This window comes from Protopterus annectens, chromosome 5.part0 (genome assembly GCF_019279795.1).
Source record: "Protopterus annectens isolate FY-2018-M chromosome 5.part0, PAN1.0, whole genome shotgun sequence".
NCBI classification, from domain to species: Eukaryota; Metazoa; Chordata; order Ceratodontiformes; family Protopteridae; genus Protopterus; species Protopterus annectens.
The window spans coordinates 712,073,521-712,089,727 of record NC_056735.1 but is presented as its reverse complement, the minus strand read 5'-3'; the positions used below and the strand labels follow the sequence as shown (position 1 = coordinate 712,089,727).

At 38.8% G+C, this 16,207-nt stretch overlaps 1 protein-coding gene across 1 annotated transcript in view; it reads right to left on the bottom strand.

Annotated features, from left to right (window-relative positions):
- LOC122802037 (collagenase 3-like) overlaps positions 1-16,207 on the bottom strand; it is a 121,217-nt gene that overhangs the window by 79,348 nt on the left and 25,662 nt on the right. The window lies entirely within an intron of this gene.

Here is a 16,207-nt window from a genome sequence, read left to right as displayed (position 1 = left end):
ATCAGAGTTGTAAGTGCCATATTGTTTAGTTTGTTGCTTTCTGAATAATTTTCTTATATTTAAGAAAAGTTTTGGAGCTAGGCTTTCAGCAGTCCAATTTCTGTTTAAATGTGTGGACTTCATACATCTTGGAAAATTAATCTCGAAATCAAATTCATTTTTAGTGAGTTTATAATATCACTACAAGGCAGAAGTACATTAACCTCCCTTTTTATTGTAACATTTTCAGATTGAACCATTCTGAACATTTGGAAAGCAGATGAGAAACACATTCTAACTAAAGCTAATCAATCTGCAAGTACCTCTGCTTTCTGATTTAAATACTATATCGCATACAGAATATGAATTGAGACAACTGTGTGTGCATCGTATTTGTAGAGAAAAATCATATAACACCACAACATAGGCTAATGTAGCACCCTTATTGCAATCTTACAAATCTATTTAAAAGTGATCCATAATGTCCATGAGTGATTGTCAGAATCCTGTTTGCTGAATCTTGTAGAGAATTAAGAACATGACCCTCTGAATTGTAATATGTGCTGACATTTTATGACCTTATAGCTGGTTATATTTTGCTGTGGTATACAGGGATCCCCTTCCACATGAGGAGCTCTGATGTTTCCTCAGTCAGATAACTTTCTATGACCTAAATGATTTAGGAAATATGGCTTTTATGATGTGCCTAGTTTAGTCAAAGTATAATAAATTGCAAAAACTGTTGAGTATATAACAAATGCAGGAATGAATAGAAAAGTTGTATACAACATAATGGCTCGGCACAACCTAGTCAAAGTCTTTTATAGATAGGAATCACATGTTGTATTTTATAAAAATATTCTAGCAGTTGTTCCCACAAAATGTGAATGTTTTTCTAAGTTGCGCTCTATACTGGAATATCATAAAGGTAATACCAAGGCATTTTCAAGCAACAAAACAGATTAATGTATAAGAAAGCTTAAAGTTACTTTTCAGTATACAACTCATACTGTAAATTCAACTCCCAAAATGATCTGAGTGCACTTCTTGCTGATGTCTTTCAAAAGACCCCTTTCCGCACAGCATATACGATTGCCTGTACCGCTGCTAAGAATTATCACTACTCGTTCTAAAGATGTTCCAATGCATATTGTTCTAAATTTCTGTAAATCTTAGTTCTTAAGGTCATTCATAATGCAAAAACAAACAAAAACATGCTGTGTTTTTCAGTTTTTTCAGGTTCATCTAAATGGACAGTTCAAGTTCAAAATTTGGTAGACAAATATTCAAAACGTTAACAGTGAAAAAGATCAAATTCCTTAGACTCTGTTTGGCAACCAGCAAACAGCAAGCCAACAATCCACCTTGAATAGTGTCAGAGGATGACAATCAATTAAAATAGTGATACAAAAGGGCAGCTATGGTTTAAATTCTCACTTATTGGATAACATTGTTTTGTAACTCAATACGCTCAGCGTGCTGCAATTTAGACACAAACATCAAACACAGACCATCTCATGTTGCCTCTGGTCACTCTGTCAGTAGGCACCACTACATACTTCAAGAAGCAAACAACTCGCTTAAACTCAGAAATAAACATTGTATCTCTACCACTACTGCTGCCCATTTCAAATACACCTACTCTGACAAATGCCTAATCCTTCCGTCTCTTGTACGATGGCAGAGTCCTGTCTGTATCCTCTGATCCTTTAATAGATGCCTAAGAACTATCCCAGTGATTCACATTTTCCACCACAATGTCTAAAAACCGGAATAACATCCCTTCTCTTTAGGATTATCTCAGATGCAATGGCAGTGCAAATTACCCCTCCTTATTTAGTAGCAGATACCTTAAAATAGTCATAAAACTCCCAACATGTTGTAATATCTTAATATTTTCCAAACGATATTCCTATTAGAGACCTATGTAAATTGACAGTTTAAAAGTCTGTCTTTCTAAACTGCAACATATTCATTCTGTGCATTTTATCTGACAGTCACATGTAAATAATGTAATGCACAAAAAATAGGGTATATTGTGTTACAGTATCAATAATTTGTGCCCATACGATGTATAGTCAAGGGATGGTTCACCCCCATGCACCTTCTTCTTTTCCCCTTATTTTATCACTTATATTTAACAAGAGGATAAGTTGCCATCCTTTCATTTAATCCCTTTCCATGCAAAAGATGTCATGGACTTTGCTTTTCACCATCCTGTCCTCTCACCCCCATTCACATTATATATCATTGTTCTAACTTTGAATTTCACCAAATTCTCTTCTGTCGCACACACCTTACCTCTTTCCTTACTTTTTCACACTTTTAGTTACATCAAATTTCTTCTGTTCTGCAAGTGTTAGGACTATGTGTCATGTGTCCAAAAAATCATAATCATTCTGTGCTCCTTGTCTATCTACCAGAGCCTTTTGACTCTTTCACCACCCCCATCTCTCAAAATTCCTGGCCAACGTCTAACAGCTTCTTGCTACAAATGTGTACAAAAACACATATTTTCAGTGCTGTTTGCCTGTCTAACAGTCATTTTCCCATTCTTTCACCAACTCCTGTTCCCATAATTCCTGTCTAACTTTTAACAGCTGTTTTCTACAGGCTACAGTTTAAAAAGAGAGAAAAGCCTTTTTTACCCATTTTGCTCCTCTATTTAATGAGTGGGAATGTCAGATTGGGAGATGACCCAATATGTCCAGACAGCTAGCTATACCTCTTCCAAAATGTATATGCATTACTTCCACTTTAGTCCCTTTGCACATCCAGCATGCATCTGTTCTTTTTTCCTTTCTTTGTCCTCTATAGTGGGCGAAGCTATCAATAAAATTATCCCACTTATTGGCTTTGTACGGGCCCGATAATGTCAAATTTAAATGCAATTGCCATAGCTTTTCTCGTGCCATCTATTACCTCTTGCATCCTTTCTATTTTTTTCATTCTTATTTTAGGGTACCCTCTCTGCACTTGTTCTTTTCTTCCACCAGATAACCATATGTTACCCCATGCTTAGTTTTTACTTATGACAATTTCCCTTTCAGAGTTGCTTTTTTCCATGCTTTCTGGTCTGATTGTCTCTTCTCCTCCTTCCACCACTTTCTGTTTCCTCTCACTGACTATTTGTAGTTATATCAAATATCCTTACTGAAAGCAAACTCTTTCTGAAGGTGCTCGAATCTCCATACCCTCTCTTCCTTGACCTGAGCACAGCAGCTACCTAAATCTCTTTCAGTTAATTGTTTCCATCAGAATCCTTGTATCAGAGTATCTGTCCCAATGTTGTTTTTCCATCATAATCTTTGTATCAGACTACCTGTCCCAATGGTATTCATTCATTCATTCCTTTTTTCGAAATTCCTTTCAGGAATTAATATTAATGAGATAAGAAAGGAAATTCATTCATGTTAAGTTCAAACCATAGATGTCTTATCACCCACCTTTCTGGTTCTGTCTGCTCCCTTTATCATGTCTTCATGTCTTCTTCTGTAACCATTAAATAGCCCCCTTCTCACTTTAGTATTCATACATTAATGTCTTTTCAACTCTCCTTGTATAATTATTTGTTAACATTCAAGAAATACATTTTGTCTACACATTTCTTGACCCTTTTCAGAGTATTGGCACCTTTTTACCTGCATACCTGTCTGCTGTCATTCATTCAAATGGGCCCTCCATCTCACAGAGCAGTAAGATTTTTCTGTGACATATTATAATTCTGGCATGCTTTCTTTGTATATTCTTTAAACCTTCTACTATAAGCATGGTAGGTTTTGACAGGGGTTGCTCTTGACATACTTTCCTCTTTTCTTAAATGCTTGAACTGCCTGTGTACAGTCATTCAGTTCTGGTTAAGTTTTTTTTGCCATTTATCTGACATCTCCTTCCTCTAATCAGCTGTTCAAAGAAGATTCCTACTTTGGTCTTTTCATCCCCATTGTACTTCAGCTTTACTTGCTGTTTTAGACTTTGCTTCACTATACACATTACGAGAACTCCTTCTGAAACTTGTTTCCAGTTACTTGGCTGACACCTTCTTCCCAGAGGAGCCTGGCACACCTCTTATTTCTGATTCCTTTATTGCACTGTTTTCTTCTGTTCAGTGGACCCTCGTCATCACTTCTCAGTTAGTAGCCTTATTACTTACCCATCACTCACCCTTACTCTATCAGCTACAACATGCTTTGGAGAAGAGATCTGGATGACCACTGATGTATCCTTTTAACAGTCTGTCAGAGCTAGCTGTTTCTGCTCCAGTCCTTCATGATTTTTCTTGAAACTAGTGTCTAGCACATTCTGGCTGATCACTCTAGCTTCTCCATCTGGGTGACATTGTGATCCACCCATTCAGTCTAAGCATGCTAGCCACATCTGGATTCATGCAGTTATAATTCCTCCCTCTCGTCCATAAAATATAGTATTTTGGACAAATCAAGCAGCACTTCTATTGTTTGTTCCTCCATATGGATACTCTTTTTATTTTGGTGCAGTGAATATCAGTTTCTTCATGCACACAGTAGAGCAGACATTTTTTTTTCTGTAATCTGGCATGCTCTGCCCACCAGATGTATTCAGTCTACGTGCATGTCAGGGTCACTAGACATTTTAAATGTTGTGTCTTTGAAACTGCTCTGTCAATTCATTTTTATGTTTGTATACATGCAGAAGCACAATACATATTGTTAGCATGACATTATGCAAATAAATAAAACATCTTAATTCATTTACTTCTCTAGTACTTTTTAGCATGTTTTTATTTGATACCAATAAATCCATATATCATTTAAACTGATTAGAGTTGTCTTCATCAATTGATAGGGCAGAATAGGGGAAAAGAGCACACTATTTTTGTTTGTTTGATTAGGATGCACTACAATGGAAAAGTTAAAACACATTTATCATGTGTGATACACATTCTCATATTTACATTCATATTTTGACATATGAGTGAGATACACATTCTTGAGTCGGTGTAACATGAAATGTCATTGATAAAGACAGAAACACATACTGGCACTGTTCATGTAGAATGCACTATGCTAGACATATTGCTAGCTGTTTTGTTATTTTGTTTGAAAAATGCAATAGTTCAATAGCTATATTAATTTTACTAGAATCAAGTGACTTGCAGACCATTGCATGGTATCACCTGACACCTTATGTGATGCTGGAGAACATAAACAACTCTCATCGATTTTTGCATTGCATGTTGTTACAGCATGACAGATACTGGGTGCTGTTTATATTGTTTGCTGTGCAAATAATCATGTTTTAACTTTTCTCTGTCTGTCATTAAAACATCCATAATGGAATTGTTGGAATTGTTCACTGTTATAGGAAAGCTGAAGTTCTGGCTGAATAATGTGCTGCTAATAATATATAATTAGTTTAAATGGTTCCAAGCCATGGATTTTTTTATGAAAATTTAGAGAAAGAAAGGAAATTTAGACTTTTTGTACAATGATATTATATTGATATGAAGACTTCCAATGTATTAGTTATTAACATTTTGTTGAACATCATTGTTGTATTTCCATTTTTTTTTTACAATTTTGAAATGCCCATTCCTTGATCATCACCTTACTGACCCATTCATTCTTCCACGGGCTGACTAAAGATACATAGTCATCGGAGTGAGACTTAGGCCATGGTGAGTCATTATCTGTGAATGGTTCAGATTTTATCGTATGCCTTACCCTTTAGCTGCACTCATCTGGCTGATATGCAATAACCTCTTTGTGGCTTTACATCTGTGATGATCTTGAACATTCTCCATCGTAAAATCAAATGAGGGATTCCAAAGGGGGGGGGGGTAGAATTTCTGTTGAGTGAACAGGAGGTGATCACTGTTGAAGTTATTCTTAAGGATGATGGAGACTTAAGATTTTTAATTATAGCAATCATTTGATTTCTACTGAACATATCAATTTGTTTAAAAGAAGGTATACTTTTGTACCAGCCAAATGGGCAGAAATCTGATATATTAGTGTTATGTGTGACTATTTACTGGGAGACTGAATTTATCTTTTTGGTTTGCCAATGGAATGAAGATGTCCAATACAGGCACATAAGTTTTAATCCACACCTCTACTGTGCTGTTTATTTGTTTGAGCAAATTTGTGAGCAGGATATTAGATCCATTTTGAAGAACATGTGTTATCATCCTAGTACAATGCAACCCATGATGAACGGGACTTGTTTGGTATAATTTGTGATGATACAAATTTGAGAATTATAAAACTAGATAAAGGTGGGAGATTGGTGGTTATGATTCAAACTGATTATATAACAAAGAAGTTCAGTATCTTGTATTCTGATTCTTATGATGAGATTTCTCATAATGTTTTGAATATTGTCTGTCACAAGATTAATATATTTTTGTATGAATTGTTTTCCCAAGCTCAGATTGGTGGAGGTGTATATACATATTTGAGTGTTACTAAACTGGTTAAACATACCATTTTTAGCATCTCACAAATTCATGAAGATTTAGTGGATCCTCCAGTGAGGCCTATTGTGGATGCTGGGGGTCTAAGACCCATCCAATAGTTAAATTCATTGATTTCAATTTAAAATGTCTGTTGGAAGGTTTGCTTACATGCTGAAGGACTCTGGGGAATATTTATGGAAACTAACAAAAGATCTATACATAGATAATATTTTGTTTGTGACAACTAATGTTAAAAATCTATTTACAGTGATACCACATTATGTGGGTCTTGAGTGGTTTAAATTTTTTTTATTTGATATGAGTGAGATAACTGAACCAGAAATCAATATGTGAACTGCATTAATCAACATTTGGGGATTGCAATGGGCACTGCATACATCCCAATTTTTGCTAACATCATTGAGGCTCAGTGGGAAAGGATATGTGCTTTCAGTTCTGAACAAAGTTAATTCTACTCCTTATATACAAGAGTATTAGATGATATTTTTATTATTAATTCTGTATGTTTATACATGAACGTTTTATACTTGGGACAAACCATTTAACTATATAAATATGTATTTAAGAAAGTGGTATTTTAATTTTCTTGTTCTGATGTAGTCCTGTAATACTGAGGGCTGAAAGTACTACAGTAAACATTGTAATAAAAAGCTTTGTGGTGCATCCTACAGTATCTTTTTTATTTTATGTTTCTTAGTTGATGTTGAAATATACTTTTGGTTCTCACATTCTCCCACTTATTTTAATAAGGGCTGAATGAACTCTGTAGTTATTACTTTAGATCACCATGTAAATCCATTACCCTCATGTCATGGTAGGCACACCAACAAAATGCAGTTTATTCCTACCTCCACCCACCTCCTCAAGGACTGGGTACACTAATCAAACACAGTTCTTTTGCACTGCAGTCTAGATCTGACTCCACTTTGGCACAGTGAGCCTGGTGCTGCTGGTGACTTTTTAATAGCATTTATTTTTTACAAGATAATTATATGTTCTATTTAAGCTTTTGAATTTTATTTTTAGAAGTGCTTCTCAATTTAAGGATGTGTGAAGGTTGCTATAGATATAAACATCTACAGCTGCTAGGCATGTATGAGTTAATAACCAATTGAAAGATAAACTCAACAGCTTTGCATACATAGTTGGATAGCTCCATAACAAGAAACACTGGCAATAGCTGGTGCCACTGCAACTACCTTGGCATGTTTATTGCTCTTCAATAGTGCAGGCAGCAATAAGTCTGTCATGGTCATAGTGGTGCTTTAAGGTTCTATTTCACTTCTTTGTTAATGCTTCTGTCAGTCTTTGTGAAAAACACTTCATTTGAATTTAAATGAAATAATGTAGGTATCCATAAAAGTATTGAAAGTATTCATCCAATCAATAAAGGTGTTTGTATTCATTTCTTCCTTGCCTTTTTTGGCTCACTGATAATAGTTTTTCCATCATTCTGGAGCAGTAAAATAACAGATTTTTCATGTTAAACAGACACTTTTAGTGTTGCTAAAAATACTTATTTTTATTTATATGAATGATCATTTCTGTGCTACATAGCACATCCTGAATATGAATTCAATCCACTGGCTAGGTATGCTAGGTGGGTCTATATTAGAACATTGAAAGTTTAATAGTTCGAATCACTAAAGGTTGACCTTTATTGATTGCACTCTTAAAATTTTGAATGTTCCTGAAAATAAATAAAAAAAAAATCTAAAGGGTGTAGGCAGGGAGGCAAGCCCCTCTGCACCATCCACATGGGGAGGCTGTGCCCCCCACACCCCCCGCTACTTAAATATACCAACTCCAAGACTGCACTACATTGAAGTAAATGGAAATCTCCCCTTACGGAGATTTCTGTTTATCTGTTCGATGTTCTGCACTTTCGCTATTCTCGTGTCGACAATGTCAGATTTGACATTGTTGGCTTTCGAGAATCTAATATAGACCCATGCTAGGTGGATGGTTTATGTCCCATGCTGTGGCAATTATTATTCAGCCTCAGTGAGCCACCATTGTTATATTTTACTGGAATAATTATGTTTCTTGAAACTGCCGTTGTGTAAAGACAGTAATTATATATTGTTTCCTTCAAACATCAACTTTGATGCAATTATTACATGACTTAATCTTACTCTTGAGTCAAATATACACTCCAATAAATTATGCATTGCCAGTGTGAAGCAGAAAAGTGGAGAAACAATCTGAAATGTGCAATTTTACTGTTAAATTTCTATTTATTCTTCTTTACCTGTAATACCCCATCTCCATGAGGCAAACATCACCTTGATAAGCCAGTAATTATTTTCCTGCCAAGATAAACTACAATACTACTGAGTCTAAATAAAGATGAAACGTGTATGCAGGTGCCATTATTGAATAGGACTGATATCATGTGAAACCTGTTGGCAGTACACACCTTTGCTGCAGACTGAATATTCTGGATTATTAAATAAGAGTTAAAGAAAAGATGTTCTTTTGCAAAGCTTCACGGTAGAGACATTACCCTAACAGAGTACTGCTTCCCTGAAGTCCAGTTTCCTACTGAGTTAAGCAATGAAGAAACCTGAATGGTTGTGGGGAAGATTCTGACAAAGCTTATGCTGAACTCTCTTCCTGAGATTCCCTTTGGTTCAGGAAATTCAATCACTCTATGCTGTCACTGCTCAACATTTGCTGAAACATACTTGTACTGAAGATGAACAGCATCAGTAGTGCATAAAGAAGCGTGATCATAGGTTCATGGGTTCATAGGTAGGTACTAGGCTATTGGCCCTAGGGCCTATATAAGCCTAGCCAAAGGTACCCTGGCTTTCGCCACCCAAGAAAATTATTTTCCTGTGCCACTGTCGAGCAGAGCCACAGAAGTGATCCCCAGGGTGAATTTCCTATCTCCCAGTCATCAGGATTTTTCTTGAACAGTGCTAATGAGGAGCTTTGTTTGATATAGATAGATAACTTGTTCCAGAGTATGGGAAGTCTCTGGGACAGGAATCTATCCCTCCAGCATGTTCTGTTTATTGTGGTGAAGAGGTTTAGGTCCCTAGAGCGTGTAGCTCATAGGGATTGGGATTTCTTTAAGTGGAGCATGTCTAAAAGCTCTGGGTTTGACTTAGCTTTGTGTGTTAGGCAGAGATCGCCTTTGAGTAGGTGATATGCAATGGAGTAAAGCTGTAGTGTTTTGAGACGGTCTGCATAGGGCATCTCTTTGAGGCTGGTAATCCTCTTTGTGAGGTATTTCTGTGGCCTTTCCAGTTGTTGTAGATGTCTTGTGAGGTATATACCAAAAGGGGCATTGTACTCTATAATGGGTCTAATGAGTGATGAGTAGAGGGGAACAATGACCTCTTTTTTCCTGGATAAGAAACCTTTTGTGATGAGGTGTGCCACAGAAGGATGTCCTGACTATTGTGGAGATGTGATTATCAAAGGAGAGACTACTGTCCACCTGTGTCCCAAGGTCTCTTATCACACTTCCGGTGTTAAGTAGACTACCACCTATGTGGTAGTTCGTGGGTACTGAGTTTTTACCAAAAGGAATGACAATGCACTTTTTGGCATTGAGCTTGAGGCCATGGCTTTGACACCAGGCATCTGTCTCAGCAAGGCCCTTTTGTAGGATGTCCACATCTTTTGGAGTTTTGATTATGGCTCCTAGTTTGCAGTCATCTGCAAACTTCATTAGCCAAAGACCTTCTGTGTTGGCCTGTACTTCAGAGAAGTAGATACCAAACAGGAGAGGACCCAGGACTGAACCCTGTGGTACTCCACTTGTCACTGGTCTGAAGCTGGATTTGGAGTCTGCTACTTTCACAGTGTGGGTTTTGTCAGTGAGCCAGTTGGCAACCCATCTTGTGACATAGGGATTTATACCTAGTTTAGTGAGTTTATCTATAATTCCAGAGTGAAGGATGGTGTGAAAAGCCTTGGCGAGATCTAGATAGGCTGTGTGAACCACCTTACCCTCATCTACGGCTTTGGTGACTGCTTCAATGAAGTCTATCAGGTTTAGGAGACATGATCTGCCTTTTACAAACCCGAACTGGGTGGGGTCCTGAGTTTGGAGATTACCAGTGTCATTGTTTATAAGTTCCATGATGGTACGCTCCATAGCCTTGCAGACCAGGCTCGTTAGGCTAATGGGGCAGTAGTTTCCGGGGTCTGTGGTGGCTCCCCCTTTGTGGAGTGGGATAACTGTCACTGTGCGCCATTCAGTGGGCACATAGCCTGAGGTGAGGCTATGATTGAACATGGTACTTAGGTGGGATGCCAGTTTGTTTTGTAGTTCATGTAGAACAGAGTCTGGGATGTCATCAGGTCCCATGGATGCTGTGTTCTTGGCTTTGGATAGTGTGTTTTTTACCTGTGCAGCCGTGATTACAGGAACTTTGCATTCTTCTGGTATAGAGATGGGCCCTTTAGGGGATGACAGAGGGGTAAAGTTAGCACTGAACCTATCTGCCAGGATGTTGGCAATATCCATTGGTTCGGTATATTTAGTGCCATTGAGCTGTAACTCAGAGCAGATCTGAGTGTTGCCATTGAGATTCTTGACATAGCTATAGAATGCTTTGCGGTTGTCTTTAGAGTCAGTGGCGATTTTGTTTTCATAACTAGCTTTGGAGGATTTTATGAAGGATCTCAGCTTCTTACTGAAGCTGACCAGGGAGTTTCTCCAATCATGGGATTTTACTCTTTTTTTGCAACATTTCTTTCTTCTGTTGTAGAGTTTGTTTATGGCAGGTGACCACCAGATTGGCTTCCTTTTTTTGGAGGATGGCATCTTGGTTCTGTTAGGGATTGCTCGATCCATGCACTCATGTAAGTGCTTATAAAGTGCATTTGTGTAGGATTCAGCAGTCATACCTCTATTGTCCGTCAGCATGGGTGTCGTGAAGTTTGCCACTTCTGTCTTAAGAAGCGTGAAGTTGGCTTTGGAGAAATTTTTTACTGTGGTTTCCCTAATGGGGTGTGGGGGAGGGATGTGGATGTCTAGGATGATTAGCTTATGGTCGGATCTGACCAACGAGGAATTGACCTCTGGTGTGGAGCACCGGTTGCCCATGTTGGTAATAACCAGGTCTAGGATATTGCTGCCCCTGGTGGGGGTGTGGATAAGTTGATCCATGGCATTGGAATTTATGAATTCCAGAAAACGTTGAGCACAAGAGTTGGTACATGAGTAGTTTTCCCAGTTAATGGTAGGGTAATTGAAATCACCCATTATTAGGGTGTTAGATTATACCCTAATATTTTCCAGTGTATTAAGAAATGAGGAGTGGGAATCCTGGGGCATGGTGGGGGATCTGTAGCAAGCTACAATTTGGATTGCGGTCTTGCCCAGAGTTAATTGCACTTGGATAATCTCGGATGCATTATGCTGAGCAACTAGCCTGGAGGTGTGGATATCCTTAATGGTTTGTCACTGAACAGCACAATTAATGCCACCCATATACAAGAATTTGAGCAACTGGATCAAGCCAGGAACAATATATTGCCTGGTACACACAAACCTTATGCGTCTTTACATTTGGAATGTTTTGAATGAGTGATACAATTATTTGTACAAATGAATTCCAGCTGATTCATACTTTATCATTTTCTTGACATCACATATTTAACCACTGCTGCTTCAGTTCATTTCCTGTACAAATTAACGTTTAGCACTGACAAATGAATGATATTCTCTCAGGCTGTTTCATAATTTGAAGATCCACTTTCCTAAAGATAATTTCAAGTTGTTCTAACCTCCTCCCTGTGTAACTGCATTGCTGTCAAATTCCAAAGTGTTACTATTTAACGATAATCCATAACTAGGTGTGCTTATCACTGAATTTACCTACAGTTGGTGTGGTATGATTTGATCATGAGGGTGAAGTCTGACTCATCCACAAACATTAAGGGATTATTGTTATTATACAATGGTAAGAAAAAAGGTATAAAGGTATTGCCTTTTTTTTTTCCATAATGTCATTGAATGATGGCAATTTAGTCATCTTCTGCCCCCTAGTGGGTGCTGGTATACTATGCATGGGTGTGGCATATATATCCATGCACTTGCACAGTACATCGGTTTGGAGACAAAGAGAGAGGGAAGGAAAAAGTACTTGCTTCTCAGATGTATTTCTATTTGTGTTGAAAGTAAGAAGGGGAAGGCATGAACATGCATACAATAAAGGCATTTCTAAGAAGAAAGCACCTTTTTCCATCTTGTCTCTCCATAGCAGTTCATCTCTCTCTCTCTCTCTCTCTCTCTCTCTCTTTTTTTTTTGAAATGTTACTGTCAGTACAAATAATTCAGCTGCTTAGCAGCCAGGTACTTTTCTTCTTCTTCTTTTGGCTTTTCCCGGTTAGGGGTCACCACAGCGGATTATCTCTCCGCTCATGATTGGCAGTGGAGTTTTATGGTGTCGAGTTGCCAGTCCTGTGCCCAACCTTCCACAGAAGGCACACATACACACACACACACACACACACACACGCACACACACACGCACACACACACGCACACACACACACACACACACACACACACACACACACACACACACACACACACACACACACACACACACACACACACGTACTCATGTCTAGGTCCAATTTAGAGTGTCCAATCCACCTACAGCATGTTTTTGGGATGTGGGAGGAAAGTGGAGCACCTGGAGGAAACCCACGTGACCACAGGGAGGACATGCAGACTCTGCACAGAAGTCACCCCAGCTGAGGATCAAACTGGAGAACCTCTTGCTGTGAGGTGGCAACACTAGCTGCTGCACTACTGTGGCTGCCCAGCCAGGAACTTTTCTATGGGATATGATTTGCAAAGGGCACCATGATTTGTTTGCCCAAGCAGCATGCACGTTTTTGAAAGTTAAGTCAGTTTCATTGTCTAATGTTGTATAATAATGACTAAATAACCCAAAGCACTGGAAAAATCTCCATGTATATATTCATAGGTTCATAGGTTCATAGGTAGGTACTAGGCTATCGGCCCTAGGGCCTATACAAGCCTAGCCATAATGATTTGCTTCTCACAAATATTTACTTTCCTGGACGCCTGTCTAGCAGGGCTACTGATGTGATCCCCGGGATGAATTTCCTATTTCCCATCAAATCGTCAAGGTTCCTCTTGGAGAGGGCCATTGAGGTGCTCTGCCTGACATGTATGGGCAGCTTATTCCAGAGTATGGCGAGTCTCTGAGTCAGGAACCTATCCCTCCAGCATGTTCTATTCATCATGATGACAAGGTTAAGATCCATGAAGTGTGTGGCTTGGAGGGATTGGGATTTTTTTAACTGTAGCACGTCCAACAACTCTGGGTTTGACATGGCCTTGTATGTCAGACAGCGATCGCCTCTGAGTAGGCAATATGCGACAGAGTATAGCTGGAGTTTCTTTAGATGGTCAACATAAGGCATCTGTTTTAGGCCTGTGATTCTTTTTGTGAGGTATTTCTGCAGCCTTTCTAGTTGTTGCAGATGTCTTGTGAGGTACATACCAAACTGGGCTTTGTATTTTATAATGAGTCTAATGAGGGATGAGCACAGAGGGACAATGACCTCCTTTTTTCTGGATGAAAAGCCCTTAGGGATGAGGTGTGCTACGTAGAAGGATTTTCTAACTGTTGTGGCTATGTGGTTATCAAAGGTGAGACCACTGTCAACCTGTGTCCCTAGGTCTCTTATCACACTTTCAGTGTTTAGTGTACTGCCACCTATGTGGTAGTTCACAGATACATGTTTTTTCCCAAAGGGGACAACTATACATTTTTGGGCATTTTGCTTGAGCTCATGGCTCTGGTACCAGGCATCTGTTTTGGTAAGGCCCTTTTTTAGTATATCCACATCATTTGGAGATTCAGTAATGGCTCCCAGCTTGCAGTCATCTGCGAACTTTGTTAGCCAGAGTCCCTTTGTGTTGGCCTGTACTTCAGAGAAGTAGATGCCAGACAAGAGTGTTCCCAGGGCAGAACTCTATGGTACACCACTTGTCACTTGTCTGGAGCTAGTTTTGGAGTCAGCTACCTTTACAGTGTGTGTTCTGTTAGTAAGCCAGTTTGCAACCTATCAAGTGACGTAGGGATTAATTTCCAGCTTAATAAGTTTATCTATGATTCCAAAGTTGGGGATAGTGTCAAAAGCCTTGGCGAGGTCCAAGTAGGCTGTGTGAACCACCTTACCCTTGTCCACGGCTCTGGAGACTGATTTGAAGAAGTCAATCAGGTTCAGGAGGCAAGATCAGCCCTTCACGAACCCAAACTAGTTGGGGTTCAGTGTTTGAAGGTTGCCAATGTCTTTGTTTATAAGTTCATGATAATACATTCCATGGCCTTGCAGATCAGGCTCATCAGACTGATGGGATGGTAGTTCCTGGGATCCAAAGTGGATCCCCCCCTTGTGGAATGGGATGACTGTGGCTGTGCACCACTCTGTGGGCACGAAGCCTGAGGTGAGGCTATTATGATTCAACATGACACATAGGTGAGGTGCTAGTTCATTTTGTAGTTCATGCAGTGCACAGCCTGGGATGTCATCTGGTCCCATGGATGCTGTATTCATGGCTTTGGAGAGTGCGGATTTTTACCTGAGTGGCCGTGATTATCAGAATTTGGCATTCTTTTGGTATTGAGATGGGCCCATTAGGGGGTGAGAGGGGGTGAAGTTGGCACTGAATCTATCTGCCAGGATATTGGCAGTATATTTAGTGCCATTCTGCTGTAGCTCAGAGCAGATCTGAGTATTGCCATTTAGATTCTTGACATAGCTATAGAATGCCTTGTGGTTGTCTTTGGAATCTTTGGAAGATTTCATGAGGGATCTCAGCTTTCTACTGAGGCTGGTGAGAAGATTTTTTGAATTCTGGGTTCTTCCTCTTTTGTGCAAAAGTTTCTTCCTTCTGCTGTACAGCTTGTTTATGATAGAGGACCACCAGATTGGCTTCCTTTGTTTATTATTGATTGTTTACTTGGAAAGGCTGACTGGGCTAACAGGGTATCCATTTTCAATGGAGACCTGGGGTGAAAAGCTCCAGGTTACATTATAAAAAGCATTCTACAAATATTAGACATAACAAAATTATTGCAAAAGAGATTTTACATTACAGACTCCTATACACATCTTACATTAAACATAATACAGCAATAAAGTATTTTTGTTTACAAATACTATACAGTAGCAAATACATTTTCTATATGAACAGTGAGTCTGAAATAAAGGAGCTGGAGAGGAGAAGTTAATAATGATGTGTGTCTGTCCATGAATAAAAACTCTGAAAAGTGCAGTAGAGTAAAAGTAGATATCAGAAATAAGGCACTACTTCAGAAGTATTATTACACAGATATAGGGAAGATGAGAAAGTAGTTCCACTTCAAAAAAAGTTAGATTATATGACAAAATAGTTGGTATAAGGAAGTCAGATACAAAATGACAGAGTACAGATGGAGAGGAGAAGGGGTGTGTGTGGTGGGGAAAATGGAATTTTATGATAAGGAGGGTTCAGCCTTGGTTGGAGGATGAGCAGAGCCAAGAGATAAAAATGAACCCTTTTAGAGTACATTTAAAAATATGAAAGTTAGAGACTGTTCGCATGATCAAGGGTAGTGAGTTTAAAGTTTTGGCTCTGGAAAAGGAGTAAAGGCTTTGCCTTGCGCTTTTATTTGGTTTATGAATAGAGAAAACCTCCTTGCCTTCTGACTACAGAGATCTTTTTGGGTGGTAGCTAGGGAAAAGGGACATCAGGACAGGTTGATGGGATATGTGCATTTTTTT